Source organism: Brachyhypopomus gauderio, unplaced genomic scaffold (assembly GCF_052324685.1).
Source record: "Brachyhypopomus gauderio isolate BG-103 unplaced genomic scaffold, BGAUD_0.2 sc45, whole genome shotgun sequence".
In the NCBI taxonomy this organism is placed as follows: Eukaryota; Metazoa; Chordata; class Actinopteri; order Gymnotiformes; family Hypopomidae; genus Brachyhypopomus; species Brachyhypopomus gauderio.
Window position 1 is genome coordinate 2,200,001 of NW_027506871.1, and position 21,689 is coordinate 2,221,689.

The following is a 21,689-nucleotide window of genomic DNA, read 5'->3' on the forward strand; positions in this document are numbered from 1 at the left end:
TACAGTAAGGGTTAGCTACAGTAAGGGTTAGATACAGTAAGGGTTAGATACAGTCAGGGTTTGGTAGTTAGGGTTAGTGAGAGCTTTCAGAGAGTTACCTCACAGGCACACTGCTGCACCAAGCACTGGTGTGTGTGTGTGTGTGTGTGTGTGTGTGTGTTCTGTAATACTGTGATAGTTTCATCACAGTCACTGTGTGATTTGAATCCTGTGTAATGTGAATCTTCTCATCTTTACTTTGTAGAGTACTGAGTGTAAACAGTACACCTGCGAATGTAGACATAGTCCAGTTTAGAGTATTGTGTTATCATCCTGAGGGAGGTGTATGTTAGAGTATTGTGTTATCATCCTGAGGGAGGTGTATGTTGGAGTATTGTGTTATCATCCTGAGGGAGGGGTAATGTTAAAGTATTGTGTTATCATCCTGAGGGAGGGGTAATGTTGAAGTATTGTGTTATCATCCTGAGGGAGGTGTATGTTGGGGTATTGTGTTATCATCCTGAGGGAGGTGAATGTTAAAGTATTGTGTTATCATCCTGAGGGAGGGGTAATGTTGAAGTATTGTGTTATCATCCTGAGGGAGGTGTATGTTGGGGTATTGTGTTATCATCCTGAGGGAGGTGAATGTTGGAGTATTGTGTTATCATCCTGAGGGAGTTGAATGTTGGAGTATTGTGATATCATCCTGAGGAAGGTGTATGTTGGAGTATTGTGTTATCATCCTGAGGGAGGTGTATGTTAGAGTATTGTGTTATCATCCTGAGGGAGGTGTATGTTGGAGTATTGTGTTATCATCCTGAGGGAGGTGTATGTTAGAGTATTGTGTTATCATCCTGAGGGAGATGAATGTTGGAGTATTGTGTTATAATCCTGAGGGAGGGGTAATGTTGGAGTATTGTGTTATCATCCTGAGGGAGGTGTATGTTGGAGTATTGTGTTATCATCCTGAGGGAGGTGTATGTTGGAGTATTGTGTTATCATCCTGAGGGAGGTGTATGTTGGAGTATTGTGTTATCATCCTGAGGGAGGTGTATGTTGGAGTATTGTGTTATCATCCTGAGGGAGGTGTATGTTGGAGTATTGTGTTATCATCCTGAGGGAGGTGTATGTTGGAGTATTGTGTTATCATCCTGAGGGAGTTGTATGTTGGAGTATTGTGTTATCATCCTGAGGGAGTTGTATGTTAGAGTATTGTGTTATCATCCTGAGGGAGGTGTATATTAGAGTATTGTGTTATCCTGAGGGAGGTGTATGTTGGAGTATTGTGTTATCATCCTGAGGGAGGGGTAATGTTGAAGTATTGTGTTATCATCCTGAGGGAGGTGTATGTTAGAGTATTGTGTTATCATCCTGAGGGAGGTGTATGTTGGAGTATTGTGTTATCATCCTGAGGGAGGTGTATGCTGGAGTATTGTGTTATCATCTTGAGGGAGGTGTATGTTAAAGTATTGTGTTATCATCCTGAGGGAGGTGTATGTTGGAGTATTGTGTTATCATCCTGAGGGAGGGGTAATGTTGGAGTATTGTGTTATCATCCTGAGGGAGGGGTAGTGTTGAAGTATTGTGTTATCATCCTGAGGGAGGTGTATGTTACAGTATTGTGTTATCATCCTGAGGGAGGTGTATGTTGGAGTATTGTGTTATCATTCTGAGGGAGGGGTAATGTTGGAGTATTGTGTTATCATCCTGAGGGAGGTGTATGTTGGAGTATTGTGTTATCATCCTGAGGGAGTTGTATGTTAGAGTATTGTGTTATCATCCTGAGGGAGGTGTATGTTAGAGTATTGTGTTATCATCCTGAGGGAGGTGTATGTTAGAGTATTGTGTTATCATCCTGAGGGAGGTGTATGTTGGAGTATTGTGTTATCATCCTGAGGGAGGTGTATGTTGGAGTATTGTGTTATCATCCTGAGGGAGGTGTATGTTAGAGTATTGTGTTATCATCCTGAGGGAGGTGTATGTTAGAGTATTGTGTTATCATCCTGAGGGAGGTGTATGTTGGAGTATTGTGTTATCATCCTGAGGGAGGTGTATGTTAGAGTATTGTGTTATCATCCTGAGGGAGTTGTATGTTGGAGTATTGTGTTATCATCCTGAGGGAGGTGTATGTTAGAGTATTGTGTTATCATCCTGAGGGAGGTGTATGTTGGAGTATTGTGTTATCATCCTGAGGGAGTTGTATGTTGGAGTATTGTGTTATCATCCTGAGGGAGGTGTATATTAGAGTATTGTGTTATCCTGAGGGAGGTGTATGTTGGAGTATTGTGTTATCATCCTGAGGGAGGGGTAATGTTGAAGTATTGTGTTATCATCCTGAGGGAGGTGTATGTTGGAGTATTGTGTTATCATCCTGAGGGAGGTGTATGTTGGAGTATTGTGTTATCATCCTGAGGGAGGTGTATGCTGGAGTATTGTGTTATCATCTTGAGGGAGGTGTATGTTAAAGTATTGTGTTATCATCCTGAGGGAGGTGTATGTTGGAGTATTGTGTTATCATCCTGAGGGAGGGGTAATGTTGGAGTATTGTGTTATCATCCTGAGGGAGGGGTAGTGTTGAAGTATTGTGTTATCATCCTGAGGGAGGTGTATGTTACAGTATTGTGTTATCATCCTGAGGGAGGTGTATGTTGGAGTATTGTGTTATCATTCTGAGGGAGGGGTAATGTTGGAGTATTGTGTTATCATCCTGAGGGAGGTGTATGTTGGAGTATTGTGTTATCATCCTGAGGGAGTTGTATGTTAGAGTATTGTGTTATCATCCTGAGGGAGGTGTATGTTAGAGTATTGTGTTATCATCCTGAGGGAGGTGTATGTTAGAGTATTGTGTTATCATCCTGAGGGAGGTGTATGTTGGAGTATTGTGTTATCATCCTGAGGGAGGTGTATGTTGGAGTATTGTGTTATCATCCTGAGGGAGGTGTATGTTAGAGTATTGTGTTATCATCCTGAGGGAGGTGTATGTTAGAGTATTGTGTTATCATCCTGAGGGAGGTGTATGTTGGAGTATTGTGTTATCATCCTGAGGGAGGGGTAATGTTGAAGTATTGTGTTGTCATCCTGCGGGAGGTGTATGTTGGAGTATTGTGTTATCATCCTGAGGGAGGTGTATGTTGGAGTTTTGTGTGTTTTGAGTTGTATGTTGTAAGCGTGGGACTGGAGTTCTTATGAAGATCTTATTTCTAATTACAGTCCTTTTTGCCTAGTAAATGCTGAACCTGTCAGAATATCATTACATCAAAATATCAGAATATCAGCACAGAATATCAAAATAACACAATATCGCTGTTCCAGATATATCATTAGGACATTGATTCTCACTATGTGGGAGTTCACAGCATTCACTCACGCACACACACAAACATGTAAGCAAACATGCAATTTCACATACACATGCATACACAAACATGCATGAACACACACAAACATGTATACACACATATAAACACATGCTCACTGACCTCCTATAACACTGCACATGTCCGATATCTCTCTGAGCTCCTATAACACTGCACATGACGATATCTCTCTGACCTCTTATAACACTGCACATGACTGATATCTCCCTGAGCTCCTATAACACTGCACATGACTGATATCTCTCTGAGCTCTGAGCTCCTATAACACTGCACATGACTGATATCTCTCTGAGCTCCTATAACACTGCACATGACCAATATCCCCCAGACCTCCTATAACACTGCACATGATGATATCTCTCTGAGCTCCTATAACACTGCACATGACTGATCTCTCTCTGAGCTCCTATAACACTGCACATGACTGATATCTCTCTGAGCTCCTATAACACTGCACATGACTGATATCTCTCTGAGCTCCTATAACACTGCACATGACCAATATCTCCCAGACCTCCTATAATACTGCACATGATGATATCTCTCTGAGCTCCTATAACACTGCACATGACCGATATCTCTCTGAGCTCCTATAACACTGCACATGATGATATCTCTCTGAGCTCCTATAACACTGCACATGATGATATCTCTCTGACCTCAGTCTTCTGGGCTGGAGGGGAGCTTAGCTGGGACAGTGACTGAGGGAAACAAATCTCTGGAGAAATGATTTTTTTTTTAATTATGTTTTTCTCTTGGATGTTTGTTGTTGAGTTAGTGTTTATAATTAGTGTTTATAATAGAATTTTTTTTATTCACCTGAAATTGAAAAAAGTGTGTATATGTAGTAGAATTATGCTAAAACTGTGTTGATATGGAGTTAGTTCATATGTGACCTGAGTTGGTGTTTAAATTGTATGGTGTTTGGCGTAGATGGTGTCTATTTTTTTAACAGTTTTATCAGACTTTTATCAGACCCACTGGGATGTGGTGGAACGGGAGATTCACATCATGGATGTGCAGCTGACAAATCTGCAGCAACTGTGTGATGATATCATGTCAATATGGACCAGACTCTCTGAGGAATGTTTCCAGTACCTTGTTGAATCTGCCATGAAGGATTAAAGCAGTTCTGAAGTCAAAAGGGGGGTCCAACCTGGTACTAACAAGGTGTACCTAATAAAGGTATAAACAAGGTAAACCTAATAAAGTGGCCGGTTAGTGTATACACACACACACACACTCATCCACCATACGAATCTCTCGTTCCACCACATCCCAAAGGTGCTCTATTGGATTGAGATCTAGTGACTGTGGAGGCCATTCAAGTACAGTGAACACGTTGTGTTTAAGAACACACACACCTGTATATGCACACCTGTACACACACCTCTGTACACACACATCTGTATACACACACACACACACATCTGTACACACACACACACACCTGTACACACACCTGTACACAAACGTGTACACTGTTCATGGTCTGATTATGGTCTGTTCGTGGTCTGTTCATGGACAGTTTATGGTCTCTTCATGGTCTGTTCGTGGTCTGTTTATGATATGTTCATGGTCTGTTTATGGTCTCTTTATGGTCTGTTCATGGTCTGTTTGTGGTCTGTTTATGATATGTGCGTGGACTGTTCATGGTCTCTTTATGGTCTGTTCGTGGTCTGTTTGTGGTCTGTTCATGGTCTGTTCGTGGACTGTTTATGGTCTCTTCGTGGTCTGTTTATGGTATGTTCATGGTCTGTTTGTGATCTGTTCATGGTATGTTCGTGGTCTGTTTGTGGTCTGTTCGTGGTCTGTTTATGGTGTGTTCATGGTCTCTTAGTGGTTTGTTTATGGTCTCTTTATGGTCTGTTCATGGTCTGAATGTGGTCTGTTCGTGGACTATTTGTGGACTTTTCATGGTCTGTTCATGGTCTCTTCGTGGTAGGGCTGTCGCAATAACCGCAATATTGTAATACCGCGATATTCACCTGCCAACCGCAGGGAATTCCAAGCAACCGTCACACCGCGATGTTCGTGTTTTCTTTTTTTCCACAAGGTTCTTCTTGTTTTACACGTAAGCCACTTCGCTGCGTGTGCGGTGGATGTTAATTACTATTTAAAAACTTTCGTATCCGTTGCTTCTGAGTGGCCTTTTTATGGAAACAATTGCGGCTACTCTGGTCGCAAAACCAAATGTGACTTCGCCAGTTTGGGAGCATTTCGGCTTTGAACCGAATGAAAAGAGAGAGCCGGACAATTTAGACGAGGCAATATGCAAAATCTGTGCGCGAAAGGTTGTTGTGAAACGGGGAAACTAAGAGAGCTCGCGCACATGCCGAGCTCGAGCTACCTGCACGAGCCCTAACGCAGATCCCATCGCCTGGTGGCGCGACAACCAGGTTAGATTTCCTCTGCTTTCTAAAGTGTCCCGCAAGTACATGTGTATTTGTGCAACGCCCACACCACCAGAGAGAGTTTTTAGTGCTGCCGGAAACATTGTTACCCCACTTAGATCCTCTCTGAAACCACATAAGGTGAAGATGTTGGTTTCCTAGCACGTAACAAGGACATGATAACGCCGGACTAAACCTAGACTTTATTACTAAAGGAAGGGTTTCGTTTTCCTTCTTTTTTTTAAACGAATTCTGATCTCATGTGCTCAAGTTTTTTTGCCTTCTTTGCACAGCGCAGATCAATCGTAGGCTATAAGCTGGACTTTGTTTCCATGAAAGAGTAAAGGAGCGTTCTTATTGCGCGTCATTAGCCTTACGTGCTCTGCATTTAACAATAAGGACTGTTTAATTGGTCCTACAACTGTGTCGGCTTTGTTATAAAAATATAATATTCTTAATAACAACTGCAATAAAAACGTGTTTATAATAGCACTTAAATCAGGATATGTTTGTGAAAACAACAAAAATGGCGATAATACCGCATATCGCGGTGTGGAGCCCTGTTAATTTACCGCAGTGGAAATTCTTACACCGCGACAGCCCTACTTCGTGGTCTGTTTATGGTCTGTTCATTGTCTGTTTTTTTTTTTTTTGTCTGGATTTTTTTTGGGCCCACATCCACCCCCCATCTTTGGAGGACAACTTTTTTTATATCAAATAATAGATCAAATAATAACAATTCTGTATAATATAGTGCAAAATGATAACAATTATTGGGGTTAGGTGGACCATGAGACTCATTGTCTGTTTATAATCTGTTTATGGTCCCTTTTGAATGAAATATAATTATTCATAAAGTCCTCCCAGTCCTCCAGTGATGTGGGGTGCAGGGTGTTTTCATTTGCTCTGCTTAACCCTGTGGTCGTTAGGCTAATGTTAATGAAGCTAACGTTAAAATTACAGCAGATTTGATGAAGCAGATTTGAACCAGCCGTGTTTGGCCCAGAATAAAGTTTCCTGTTCACTCTATGATTCACACTTATACGCACTAAACAAAGAGTGTGTTTCCATATCAACCAGGCTGCAATAATCACAACATAATCTGTATCTATTTACTATATTTTGGACGTTTACATTATTTTCATTAAAGGTACCACACACTAAAAAGCAGACGTAAAACTGCTGTATACGTGCAGTGTGCAGTGGGTGGTGTTGAAGATGGCAGGGTGATGTAGCTGTAAAGAAGTAGGGGTTGAAATATACATTGTGTGTTGTGTATACATTAGGGTGGTGTTGAAGGCAGCAGGTTGGTGGAGATAATTGGAGTATTGGAGAGGGCAGAGTGGTGTAGATGGTATAGGTGGTGTAAGTGGTGTAGATGGTGTAGGTAGTGTAAGTGGTGTAGGGAGGTGTTTGAGAGAGCAGAGTGGTGTAGATGGTGTAAGTGGTGTAAGTGGTGTAGATGGTGTAGGTGGTGTAAGTGGTGTAGGTGGTGTAGGGAGGTGTTTAAGAGGGCAGAGTGGTGTAGATGGTGTAAGTGGTGTAGATGGTGTAGGTGGTGTAGGGAGGTGTTTGAGAGGGCAGAGTGGTGTAGATGGTGTAGGTGGTATAAGTGGTGTAGGTGGTGTAGGTGGTGTAGGGAGGTGTTTAAGAGGGCAGAGTGGTGTAGGTGGTGTAGACGGTATACGTAGTGTAGATGGTGTAGGGAGGTGTTTAAGAGGGCAGAGTGGTGTAGGTGGTGTAGACGGTGTAGGTGGTGTAGACGGTGTAGGTGGTGTAAGTGGTGTAGATGGTGTAGGTGGTGTAGATGGTGTAGGTGGTGTAGACGGTATAGGTGGTGTAGATGGTGTAGGTGGTGTAAGTGGTGTAGATGGTGTAAGTGGTGTAGATGGTGTAGGTGGTGTAAGTGGTGTAGATGGTGTAGGTGGTGTAGGTGGTGTAGACGGTATACGTAGTGTAGATGGTGTAGGGAGGTGTTTGGCAGAGCAGAGTGGTGTAGGTGGTGTAGGTGGTGTAGGTGGTGTAGGTGGTGTAAGTGGTGTAGACGGTATACGTAGTGTAGATGGTGTAGGGAGGTGTTTGACAGAGTAGAGTGGTGTAGATGGTGTAGGTGGTGTAGATGGTGTAGACGGTATACGTAGTGTAGATGGTGTGGGTAGTATAAGTGGTGTAGACGGTATACGTAGTGTAGATGGTGTGGGGAGGTGTTTGACAGAGCAGAGTGGTGTAGATGGTGTAGGTGGTGTAGATGGTGTAGGTGGTGTAAACGGTATAGGTAGTGTAGATGGTGTAGGTAGTATAAGTGGTGTAGACGGTATACGTAGTGTAGATGGTGTAGGGAGGTGTTTGAGAGAGCAGAGTGGTGTAGATGGTGTAAGTGGTGTAGGTGGTGTAGGTGGTGTAGGGAGGTGTTTGAGAGAGCAGAGTGGTGTAGATGGTGTAGGTGGTGTAGATGGTGTAGATGGTGTAAGTGGTGTAGCTTAATGTAGCAGTTTACGAGCTGATTTCTTCAGATTTCTTCAGAAGAAACTGTGAAAGTGAGAGACTCTTCCAGACAGACAAGAGCATCCTATGTGTGTGTGTGTGTGTGTGTGTGTGTGTGTGTGTGTGTGTGTGTGTGTGTGTGTGTGTGTGTAGAGCATCTTGAATATCTGGACTGAGAATTTGGTTATTTTTAGATTGACTTACTGATCCTGTCACCCCTCTCAGAGTGGTGGTGGACACACAGATATACAGTGTTAGTTTACAGATGTAAAAGTTTATCTGTTTATCTGTGTCATTTTCACTTTATCTTTATCTCACTGACTTCTGTCTTCATGCTCTCTGTCTGCATTCTTTACACCTTCCCAATAGCTTTCTGATCCAGTGCTTTCACATATACGCTGGAGAGAGGGGGGGGGGTGAAGGAGAGGAAGTGAGGGAGAGTGAGAGAGGGAGGGAGAGAGAGAGAGAGAGAGAGAGAGAGAGGGAGAGGGAGGGAGGAAGAGAGAGGGAGTTTACTTAATCAGTAGCAACAGTGTTCATTATGAGTATTTGATGGCTCATAGATGAACTGATTCGTCATTGCAGTGAAACATAGATAAAGCTGGAATTAGACACAAAGAGAAAGATTGAGCGAGATAGAGAGAAAGAGGGAGTAAGAGAGAGAGGGAGGCAGAAAGAGAGGGGGAGAGAGGGGGGAATCAAAGAGTAGTACATAGCAGGTTGTGCTACCTGATGCAATCTAAAGTTGGTGCCGTACAGGGTGGTGGTGTCACTGGGATGGTGTTGATGGGATGGTGTGGTTTAGAGGTGTTCACTGGTGTTTGGGAGCTGGCACTGGATGTGTGTTACTTAGAGATAGAGCTTGTGCTGGTGTTTAGAAGTGGTGCTCAGAGATGGTGGTGATTGGAATGTTTTCACTTTTGTAAAGTTCATGTCGAATGGTGGTGGTGTTGGGGCAGTTTTTTTCAGCTGGTGTTTGGAACAGGTTAGAGGTAATCTGATTATTCAGACCTGGTGTTTTAGGCTGTTGTTTGCAAGTTGTTATGTTGAGAAGTGGTATTCTTCTGATGCATTGTTCTTTGCAAGTAGTGTTTGAGCTGGTGTTTATAGGTGATATTCAGAGGTGGTGTTTGAGCTGGTGTTTTTGTGGTATTCTTTAGAGGCAGTTTTATTTGGAGTTGGTATTGTATTTTGAATAAAAGGTGCTCTATTGGATTAAGATCTGGTGACTGTGGAGGCCATTCGAGTACAGTGAACACCAGTGATGCCGGTAACGCGTTACTTAGTAACGCGTTACTGTAGTCGGACTACTTTTTTCAGTAACGAGTAGTCTAACGCAACTACTATTTAAAAACTAGTAGTCAGATTAAAGTTACTTATCTAAAACATCGTGCGTTACTATTTCTGCACTTCGGGGGAACGTAGGTTGTATTTATTCCATCTCTGCTCTGCGGCGCCAAAGTCAGATGGAAGGAGAGGTTCGCCTTTAGCAGCTGGAAATACAGGCATTATTTTGATTTTATTTCGGCTAAGGAAGACAACATTAAGGTCCGTTGTACACTCTGTCCTGGCGACAGAGTGCTGTCTACTTTCAAAAACACAACGTCAAACCTGAAAAAAACCGGGGCTTGGCGGCGAACGTAAATTGTTACCGGGCGGGGTGTAAAATTGACTAAATTCAGTATTATATCGCGATCGATCGATCGCCGGTGGTTGGCGCCAGATCGAACTAGTAACTCATTGAATCATAGATGTGGATCAGAGGTAAATAAACTAGATTTTTTTTCGGCGTGAGATATCGGAAGTGTGGCGTGTAAGCGTGTGAAGACAGTCAAATGCGTGTGTCTCAATGCGTGAGAGTTGGCAACCCTGTAAGTGGGCGGAGTTGAACAGAAAGACTGTCTTATTTATTTATTTAAAAAACATGTAAGCCTATTTCAAGAAAAAGTTTACAAATGCCAGTGTCATTTTTGATGTTCCGGTTAAAATACATGTCAATAAAGTGAGTATTGGCAGAACTGGTAGTCATTTTCATGTTATAGGGGCGGGGGATCAGCCTCTGCTGAAAGTAACTAAAAGTAATCTAACTTAGTTACTTTTAAAAGCAAGTAGTCAGTAACTTAACTGAGTTACTTTTTAAAGAAGTAGTCAGTAGTCGGATTACTGTTTCAAAGTAACTATGGCAACACTGGTGAACACATTGTTGTGTTCAAGAAACCAGTCTGAAATGATTCGCGCTTTATGACATGGCGCATTATCCTGCTGGAAGTAGCCATCAGAAAATGGGTACACTGTGGTCATAAAGGGATGGACATGGTCAGCAACAATACTCAGGTAGGCTGTGACATTGACACAATGCTCAATTGGTACTAATGGGCCCAAAGTGTACCAGGAAAATATCCCCCTCACTATTGCACCACCACCACCAGCCTGAACCGTTGATACAAGGCAGGATGGATCCATGCTTTCATGTTGTTGACGCCAAATTCTGACCCTACCATCTGAATGTCACAGCAGAAATCGAGACTCATCAGACCAGGGAACGTTTTTACAATCTTCTATTATCCAATTTTGGTCACCCTGTAAGCCTCAGTTTCCTGTTCTTAACTGACAGGAGTGGCACCCGGTGTGGTCTTCTGCTGCTGAAGCCCATCCACCTCAAGGTTTGACATGTTGTGCGTTCAGAGATGCTCTTCTGCATGCCTCGGTTGTACCGACTGGTTATCTGAGTTCCTGTTGCCGTTCTATCAGCTCAAACCAGTCTGGCCATTCTCCTCTGACCTCTGGCATCAACAAGGCATTTGCCCCCACAGAACTGCCACTCACTGGATATTTTATTTTTCGGACCATTCTCTGTAAACCCTACAGATGGTTGTGTGTGAAAATCCCAGTAGATCAGCAGTTTCTTAAATACTCAGATCAACCCGTCTGGCACCAACAACCATGCCACATTCAAAGTCACTTAAATCACATTTCTTCTCCATTCTGATGCTCGGTTTAAACTGCAGCAGATCATCTTGGTCATGTCTACATGCCTGAATCCAGTGAGTTGCAGCTGTATGATTGGCTAATTCGACATTTGCCTTAATGATCAGTTGGACAGTTATACCTAATAAAGTAGCTGGTGAGTGTATATTCTATCATAGGGCATTTAAGTTGAAGATCGCAATGGCGATTTCCTCACTTCAAACAATTTATTGAAACAAAAGCCAACAGCAGTGGTGGGTGAACCCCAACAAAAATAACATGTCTCAATAACATGTCATGAGTCCTTGAGCATCAATTACAGCTAAAGAACGACGTCTCACGTTGTTCACAAGTCGACTTATTGTCTGCTGAGGCGTGGAAGCCCACTCTTCTTGAAGGGCTCAGGTCACCGATGTTCTGGTGGACAGTGTCACGAGTCTCTAAGCACTCAGCTGATCCCACAGCAATTAAATGATTGATCAATCAACTGCTGATCAGATGTTAGGTGTTGTCTTAGTCTCGCCATGTCAAAATGTGAATATTTTGGAATAAGGAGGAGTGTTTAAATGCCAATTTAATTGGACCAGGAAATGTATTGTTTGATTCATGGACCAGACACCTGTGGTGAATTTTGCCATTAAGCTCCTTGTTAGAGAACAGCAGGTTGTGCAAAAAGCACTGAAACACTGAACAGTTGAACCTGTGCATTCAAACGTTTAGAGAAGATCACATTAAGATCACCTGTAAAGGTCAGAGTGCATTTTAGACTCATACTGAAATTGAACCATCTCAACTGTGTTGAGGAACACTGTGTTTGGAGAATGGTGACACTATGTAGTGCACAGGGTCCCGATCCTCAGAATTACAGGTGACAGTGTTCAGACTGAGCTCAGATTTGTGTGCATTATTATGTTATTTAGACATTGTTGTTACTTTCTTTTCAAAAACATCACCACTAGCTACACAAGGTGTGTGAGATTTGTAAACTATAAGAGATACAACGCTCCTGGCTTTATAATAACATGAGACAAATTCTGTCATTTTTCCAGTTACTGTGCTTTGCAGACTGGTGCTGATATCCAGATGAGAGTGCTGAGGTGTATTTAGGAGTCCTGTGGGAGGGGTTTGTGTGTGGGAGGAGCCAGTGTGTAGGAGGTGTCATTGTGTGGGAGGAGTCTGTGTGTGGGATGAGTGTGTGTGGGAACTATTAGTGTGTGGGAGGAGTCAGTGATTCTGAAGTTGTGTTTGGTCTGCAGATTAGGAGGTCAGTGTGAGTAGAAGGTAGTGGGTGATATTAGGAGGTATGAGGTATGTCACACTGAGATGATTATGTCTCTTTCACCAAAAGGGTTTAGACAAAACAAACAGTTATTTGTCCTCTTAGCTCCTGTTTATTTTACTGACTGCCTGTAGCTCTGGTGGAATGGGTGGAACTGTGGTGGAATGGGTGGAACTCTGTGGAACTCGGTGGAATGGGTGGAACTCTGTGGAACTCTGGTAGAATGGGTGGAACTCTGGTAGAATGGGTGGAACTCGGTGGAATGGGTGGAACTGTGGTAGAATGAGTGGAACTGTGGTGGAATGGGTGGAACTGTGGTGGAATGGGTGGAACTGTGGTGGAATGGGTGGAACTGTGGTAGAATGGGTGGAACTCGGTGGAATGGGTGGAACTCTGGTGGAATGGGTGGAACTGTGGTAGAATGAGTGGAACTGTGGTGGAATGGGTAGAACTGTGGTGGAATGGGTGGAACTGTGGTAGAATGGGTGGAACTCGGTGGAATGGGTGGAACTGTGGTAGAATGAGTGGAACTGTGGTGGAATGGGTGGAACTGTGGTGGAATGGGTGGAACTGTGGTAGAATGGGTGGAACTGTGGTGGAATGGGTAGAACTGTGGTGGAATGGGTGGAACTGTGGTGGAATGGGTGGAACTGTGGTGGAATGGGTGGAACTGTGGTAGAATGGGTGGAACTGTGGTAGAATGGGTGGAACTGTGGTAGAATGGGTGGAACTGTGGTGGAATGGGTGGAACTGTGGTAGAATGGGTGGAACTGTGGTAGAATGGGTGGAACTGTGGTGGAATGGGTGGAACTGTGGTAGAATGGGTGGAACTGTGGTAGAATGGGTGGAACTGTGGTAGAATGGGTGGAATTCTGAGAGTTAATCATTAATTGGACTGTTGAGTCCTTACTGCAGCTTGCTAATCAAACATGGTGATGATGATGATGATGATGACGGTGATGATGATGATGATGTGAGTGAGGGTCTGTCTTATCTCCTTTCAGTTTCACTCTCTCAAATCCATCCAGATGAGATATGAGAGAAATCGTCTAATTACTGTAATACATGGTTTCATTTTCTACTAATTTAATGTTTGTCCACCAATTTCTTTCTCTTGCACACAAACACACAAAAAATCTGAAGAAGGCTGAGCAAGTAACTGCTGTACTTAGAGATATGTAGAGATATTAAAAATTGTTAAGAATATGTGTGTGTGTGTGTGTGTGTATGTGTGTGTGAGAGAGAGAGAGAGAGAGTATGTGTGGTGAGTGTGTGCGAGTGTGTGTGTGTGTGTGTGTGAGAGAGAGAGAGAGTGTTAGAGAGTATGTGGGCTGAGTGTGTGTGTGTGTGTGAGTGTGTGTGCGTGTGCGAGTGTGTATGTGTGTGTGTGAGAGAGTGTTAGAGAGTATGTGGGTTGAGTGTGTGTGTGTGTGTGAGTGTGAGACAGTATGTGTGTTGAGTGTATGTGAGTGTGGGAGAGAGTTTGTATATGTGTGTGTGTGTGTGTGTCAGTGTGAGACAGTATGTGTGTTGAGTGTATGTGTGTGTGAGTGTGGGAGAGAGTTTGTGTGTGTGTGTGTGTGTGTGTGTGTGTGTGTGTGTGTGCCTTCATTTGCTTCTTTTTCATCTTCATTTTGCCTTGCTGGTGATGTCAGTTGCTATGCAACCAGTCCATTGGAGTTGATAGTTTCTATGGTGACCAGGCAGAAGCATCATGCACTGAATGAAAGGATAGATGGAGGATGGAGGGGAGCGGAGAGAGAGAGAGAGATAAATGGATGGATTTATACACAAGGGTTGTGTGTGTGTGTGTGTGTGTGTGTGTGTGTGTGTGTGTGTGTGTGTGTGTGTGTGTGTGTGTGTGTGTGTTTTAACATGTCACAGAGAGTGAGAGGTGAGAGGGACAATTTGTGAAAATTGTAAACTGAAGTAGAACAGTGTCATACACACACCAAACACACACCCAACACACACTCACACACAGACACACACACACACCAAACACACACCCAACACACAGACACACACAGACACACACACACACCAAACACACACCCAACACACACTCACACACAGACACACACACACACCAAACACACACCCAACACACAGACACACACACACACCAAACACACACCCAACACACACACACACACACCAAACACAGACACTCACACACACCAAACACAGACACACACACACCAAACACACACCCAACACACAGACACACACCCAACACACACACACACCAAACACACACCCAACACACACTCACACACAGACACACACACACACCAAACACACACCCAACACACAGACACACACAGACACACACACACACCAAACACACACCCAACACACACACACCAAACACAGACACTCACACACACCAAACACAGACACACACACACACCAAACACACACCCAACACACAGACACACACCCAACACACACACACACCAAACACACACCCAACACACACACCAAACACACCCCCAACACACACTCACACACACACACACCAAACACACACCCAACACACACACACCAAACACACACCCAACACACACTCACACACAGACACACACACACGCACCCAACACACACTCACACACAGACACACACACACACCAAACAGACACCCAACACACAGACACACACACACACCAAACACACACCCAACACACACTCAGACACACACACACACCCAACACACACTCACACACAGACACCCACACACCAAACACACACCCAACACACACTCACACACACCCAACACAGACACACACACACACCAAACACACACCCAACACACACTCACACACAGACACACACACACACCAAACACACACCCAACACACACACACACACCCAACACACACACACACACCCAACACACACACACACCAAACACACACCCAACACACACTCACACACAGACACACACACACACCAAACACACACCCAACACACACTCACACACAGACACACACACACACCAAACACACACCCAACACACACTCACACACAGACACACACACACACACCAAACACACACCCACACACAGACACACACACACCCAACACACACCCAACACACACACACACACACACACCAAACACAGACACACACACAGACACACACACACACCCAACACACACACCAAACACAGACACACACACACACCACACACACACCCAACACACACACCAAACACAGACACACACACACACCAAACACACACCCAACACACACTCACACACAGACACACACACACACCAAACACACACCCAACACACACTCACACACAGACACACACACCAAACACACACCCAACACACACACACACACACCAAACACACACCCAACACACACACACACCAAACACAGACACACACACACACACCAAACACACACCCAACACACACTCACACCAAACACACACCCAACACACACTCACACACAGACACACACACACACCAAACACACACCCAACACACACTCACACACACACCAAACACACACCCAACACACACTCACACACAGACACACACACACCAAACACACACCCAACACACACTCACACACAGACACAACCAAACACACACCCAACACACACTCACACACAGACACACACACACACACCAAACACACACCCAACACACACTCACACACACACACACAGACACACACACACACACACACCAAACACACACTCACACACAAACACACACACACACCCAACACATACACACACACACCCAACACACACACACACACACCCAACACACACTCACACACAGACACACACACACACCAAACACACACCCAACACACACTCACACACAGACACACACACACACACCAAACACACACCCAACACACACTCACACACAGACACACACACCAAACACACACTCACACACACACCAAACACACACTCACACACAGACACACACACACACACACAAACACCAAACACACACCCAACACACACTCACACAGACACACACACCAAACACACACCCAACACACACTCACACACTCACACACAGACACACACAGACACACACACCAAACACACACACAGACACACTCACACACACACACCAAACACACACCCAACACACATTCACACACAGACACACACACACACCAAACACCCAACACACACTCACACACACACACCAAACACACACCCAACACACACACACACCAAACACACACCCAACACACACTCACACACACTCACACACACATGCGCACACACACACACACCTAATACCTCCCCACACCAAACACACACCAATACCACCCCCACACACCCAATACCACCCCACACCCAACACACCCAATACCGCCCCCACACACCCAACACCGCCCCCACACACCAAACACACCCAATACCACAACACACACCCAACACCGCCCCTCCACACCCAACAAACACACCCAACACCACCCCAGACACCCAACACCGCCCCCACACCCAACACACACACCCAACACCACCCCAGACACCCAACACACACACCCAACACACGCCTAACACCTCCCCCACACCCAACAAACACACCCAACACCACCCCCAAACACCAAACACTGCCCCCACACACAGACACATCCAGCGAGATCAGACACATACAGCAAGATCAGACACATCCAGTGAGACATTTTAACATTTTGTGTACACAAATGAAATGTATATATTTTTATTAATAAATTTAAATTACTAAATATAGCAATTTCTGCTATAGAAATTCTGCTATTATTGCCAATATAATTCTGGGTGTTGAACTTACTCTCTTTTACAGTTACCCAGCAAATGTAACACATACATATGCAATATACACAACCTTAGTCATAGACAGTTTTACACAACCTTACAGCCATAGACAGTCATACACAACATTACAGTCATAGACATTGCAGTGTTACACATTATAGTCATACACATTACGATCATAGGCAGTAGGGGTGGGAATCGTTTACTATCTCACGAATCGATTCGATTCCGATTTTGGGGGCCAAAATTCAATTCAAAAATCGATTTTCGATTCAAAACGATTTTCGATTCAAAAAACGATTTGATTTATAAAAATGTCTGCTTCAGTCTGTAAAATCTGCATGATCTACTACAGTCTGCTTTGCAAGACAGAACGACAAATACAGAAAATTAAGTGTCTTTCACATTTAATTAACAAAAATTAAGTGCTTTGGTAAAATAAAATGGTTTTTGTTGTTACCAAAATTCTTGAGCTTCATTTTGCGAGCTGTCAAGGCTGGCTCGGATGCAGTTCCCCCAGCCGTTGCTAGGGGCACCAGAGTCAGTCCCAGACTAAACCGACGTAACCGTACGTTCTCAGCCAGTCTCTGCTTTCTCTGTGATTGCTTACTAAGCCTTGCGAAAATTTTCGCGGCCGTCGGGTTCCTTAATGGTGTCTCGCCACCTCTCTCTGTTATGCTTTCTCTTTACTTATTCGAGTATCTCATGCATCGCTTCCTGACCCATCTCAAGTTTTCCCAATCCTGTATGTCTTCCTATCCGTTTTGCCTTTATTTTTGGGAAGGGTTTTATTTTGCTGCAGCGTTTTTTGCCAGTTACTTCTGCTGGTGTCCTTGGTTTCGTTTTCGCGTTGCATTTATCCGCGCTGTTTTTTAGTTACTGTTGTTGTTTTGTTTCTTCCTCCCGTCTCACTACGGTTGAGTGTTATTTTTCACGCGTTGTATTTTCCGCATTGGTTTTTTGTTTCTATTTACTCCGTGCCCTCACGGTTTTGCTTTCTATTCTCTTGTGCGTTGAGTCTTCCGTGTTGTTTTGTTTGTTCGTTCTGGGTCGCTGTGCGCGTTTCCCTCTCGCTAATACATTTGACGAATGTCAAACGTCTTGCTCTTGCGAGCCGGCACTTGGGTCCATCCTTCTCTATATTATTTCTCTCCCTTCTCTATATTAACGCTCCCGTGCTCACCGCGTTACACAAGCCTTGCACACGAGCTACATTGTGTCCAGTTCGGTCTTCCCCGGCATTCGGTAAAAACCAAAATGAACCCATATTTTTGCCTTAAATGAAGACCAGACAGGTTGAATATCTCTTTCCTCCATGTGTTTTGAATCTTTTCCGCGCATGAGTGGGTCCCAGAACCTGCTGCGTAAAGTATCGCGTAATTTTGTAATTGCATAACGCGAGACTTCACTACGACTTAGAATCGATTTTGGGACATTTAAAATCGATTCTGAATCGTAGTGAATGAGAATCGATTTTTGATATATGAATCGATTTTTTGGCGCACCTCTAATAGGCAGTCATACATAGCATTACAGTCATACACAACATTACAGTCATATACGGTCATACACAACATTATAGTAATGGACATTACAGTGTTACACTACAGTGTGACCCTGCCTGGTTGGGTTTAACCTGCAGCTGCAGTGAGGTGACTCATACACTGTGTGTGAGTCTTCCACAGCAGTGTGTGGCGCTGCTGTCACTGACCAACCTGACATTTTGAGCTTCTGAATTTGTACTCTGCTCCCTGCTTTGTGCTTCTGAGTCCCTCCACTTTCCTATGGAGCAGCTCTTAGCCCCACCCACTGCCCATGACCCCTCCCTCAAATGCCAGCATCAACACCAACCTACTGAAACAGCCAATCTACTGAAACAGCTAACCCACTGAAACAGCTAACCTACTGAAACAGCCAACCTACTGAAACAGCCAACCTACTGAAACAGCCAACCCACTGAAACAGCCAACCCACTGAAACAGCCAACCCACTGAAACAGCTAACCAACTGAAACAGCCAACCCACTGAAACAGCCAACCCACTGAAACAGCCAACCCACTGAAACAGCCAACCCACTGAAACAGCCAACCTACTGAAACAGCTAACCTACTGAAACAGCTAACCTACTAGCCAATTGACTGACAGCACAAGCAGAGTAGCACATGTAGAGCCTTCATGTCAAGTCTAGCATCAGCCATTAACATTAGCGCAAATGTAGGTGTGGATGTAGGTGTGGGTGTGGTCTGTGTGGGTGTGGCTGTATGTCTGTGTGGGTGTAGGTGTGGCTGTCTGTGTGGGTGTAGGAGTTGGTGTGGTCTGTGTGGGTGTAGGTGTGGCTGTCTGTGTGGGTGTGGTCTGTGTGGGTGTAGGAATTGGTGTGGTCTGTGTGGGTGTAGGTGTGGCTGTCTGTGTGGGTGTGGTCTGTGTGGGTGTAGGAGTTGGTGTGGTCTGTGTGGGTGTAGGTGTGGCTGTCTGTGTGGGTGTGGTCTGTGTGGGTGTAGGTGTGGCTGTCTGTGTGGGTGTGGCTGTATGTCTGTGGATGTAGGTGTGGGTGTGGTCTGTGTGGGTGTAGGTGTGAGTGTGGTCTGTGTGGGTGTAGGTCTGGTCAGTGTGGGTGTAGGGTGTCTACTCAGTTACACAATTTTAGATTATTTTTATTACACCTCTTACACACACACAAACGTGCATGTGCACACACAAACACATGTACTCACACATACCTGTACACAACTACTCACACACAGTGCCAACGTTTGTTTTAACAGCCCTAAGGTTTCCTGTCCCCCACTGATGACCTCAGCAGCCAGACAGAATCTTGGCTGCAGTCATTCCTGAGCAGAATGCTGAACTCACAGGCAGCACACCTCTCTGCTGCCATCCTGTGGCAGGATCACCTCACTACAGGCCTTACTGCCACGGGCATGTTTGCACACACGTTCGCCTTCCTGAAGAATCATTAGGCAGGGTGATGTACTGGATCTGATCTGGAGTCAGTTGTCTGTGTCCCCTGTGATGCTGAGATCAGGATTTAAAGAGGTGTGAGCTGCTCCTGTGTGCTCCTACACACACACACACACACACACACACACACACACACACATATACACACACACACACACTCTCACACACACTCACACACACACACATATACACACACTCACACTCACACACACACACACACACACACACACACACACACACACACATATACACACACACACACACTCTCACACACACTCACACACACACACATATACACACACTCACACACACTCTCACACTCACACACACACACACACACACCCACACACACATATACACACACTCACACACACACACACACACTCACACACACACACACATATACACACACTCACACACACTCTCACACTCACACACACACACACACCCACACACACATATACACACACTCACACACACACCCACACACACACTCTCACACACACACACACACACTGCTGTTGTACTGATGGTGTTGTAAAGGTGCTCAGTGCTTTACATGTCTGTTATGTGCTTTACAATGTCTACATGTATGTATGTGAATGGTCACATACCATAGACTGGTGTGTATACTGGGAGCAGACAGACTGGTGTTTATACTGGGAGGAGAGACTGGTGTTTGTACTGGGAGGAGAGACTGGTGTTTACACTGGGAGGAGAGACTGGTGTTTACACTGGGAGGAGAGACTGGTGTTTATACTGGGAGGAGAGACTGGTGTTTATACTGGGAGGAGAGACTGGTGTTTACACTGAGAGGAGAGACTGGTGTTTGTACTGGGAGGAGAGACTGGTGTTTGTACTGGGAGGAGAGACTGGTGTTTGTACTGGGAGGAGAAACTGGTGTTTATACTGGGAGGAGAGACTGGTGTTTATACTGGGAGGAGAGACTGGTGTGTATACTGGGAGGAGAGACTGGTGTGTATACTGGGAGGAGAGACTGGTGTTTATACTGGGAGGAGAGACTGGTGTGTATACTAGGAGGAGAGACTGGTGTGTATACTGGGAGGAGAGACTGGTGTGTATACTGGGAGGAGAGACTGGTGTTTATACTGGGAGGAGAGACTGGTGTGTATACTAGGAGGAGAGACTGGTGTGTATACTGGGAGGAGAGACTGGTGTGTATACTGGGAGGAGAGACTGGTGTTGTGCGTTGTCAGGCGGGGGGGCGGTAGTAAGAAGTAGGGCAGTGCGTCTCGTGTCGACCTTGTTGTCTCCAGAACAGCAGCAGGTAAGAAATAAACGAGAATTATTGAAGACGTGGCGAGCTAGGAGAGACATACAGAGAAAGACAATGAATGATAATGAATGTAATGTATTATATGGCATAACCCCAGACCTACATTACAACTGCGTGACATAAAAGCGTATCATTCGAGTGGAATGTGTGGCGTCCGTCTAGGGT

At 44.7% G+C, this 21,689-nt stretch overlaps 1 protein-coding gene across 4 annotated transcripts in view; it reads left to right on the forward strand.

Annotated features, from left to right (window-relative positions):
- Positions 1-21,689, forward strand: part of LOC143486700 (disks large homolog 4-like) — an 84,647-nt gene that overhangs the window by 5,078 nt on the left and 57,880 nt on the right. The window lies entirely within an intron of this gene.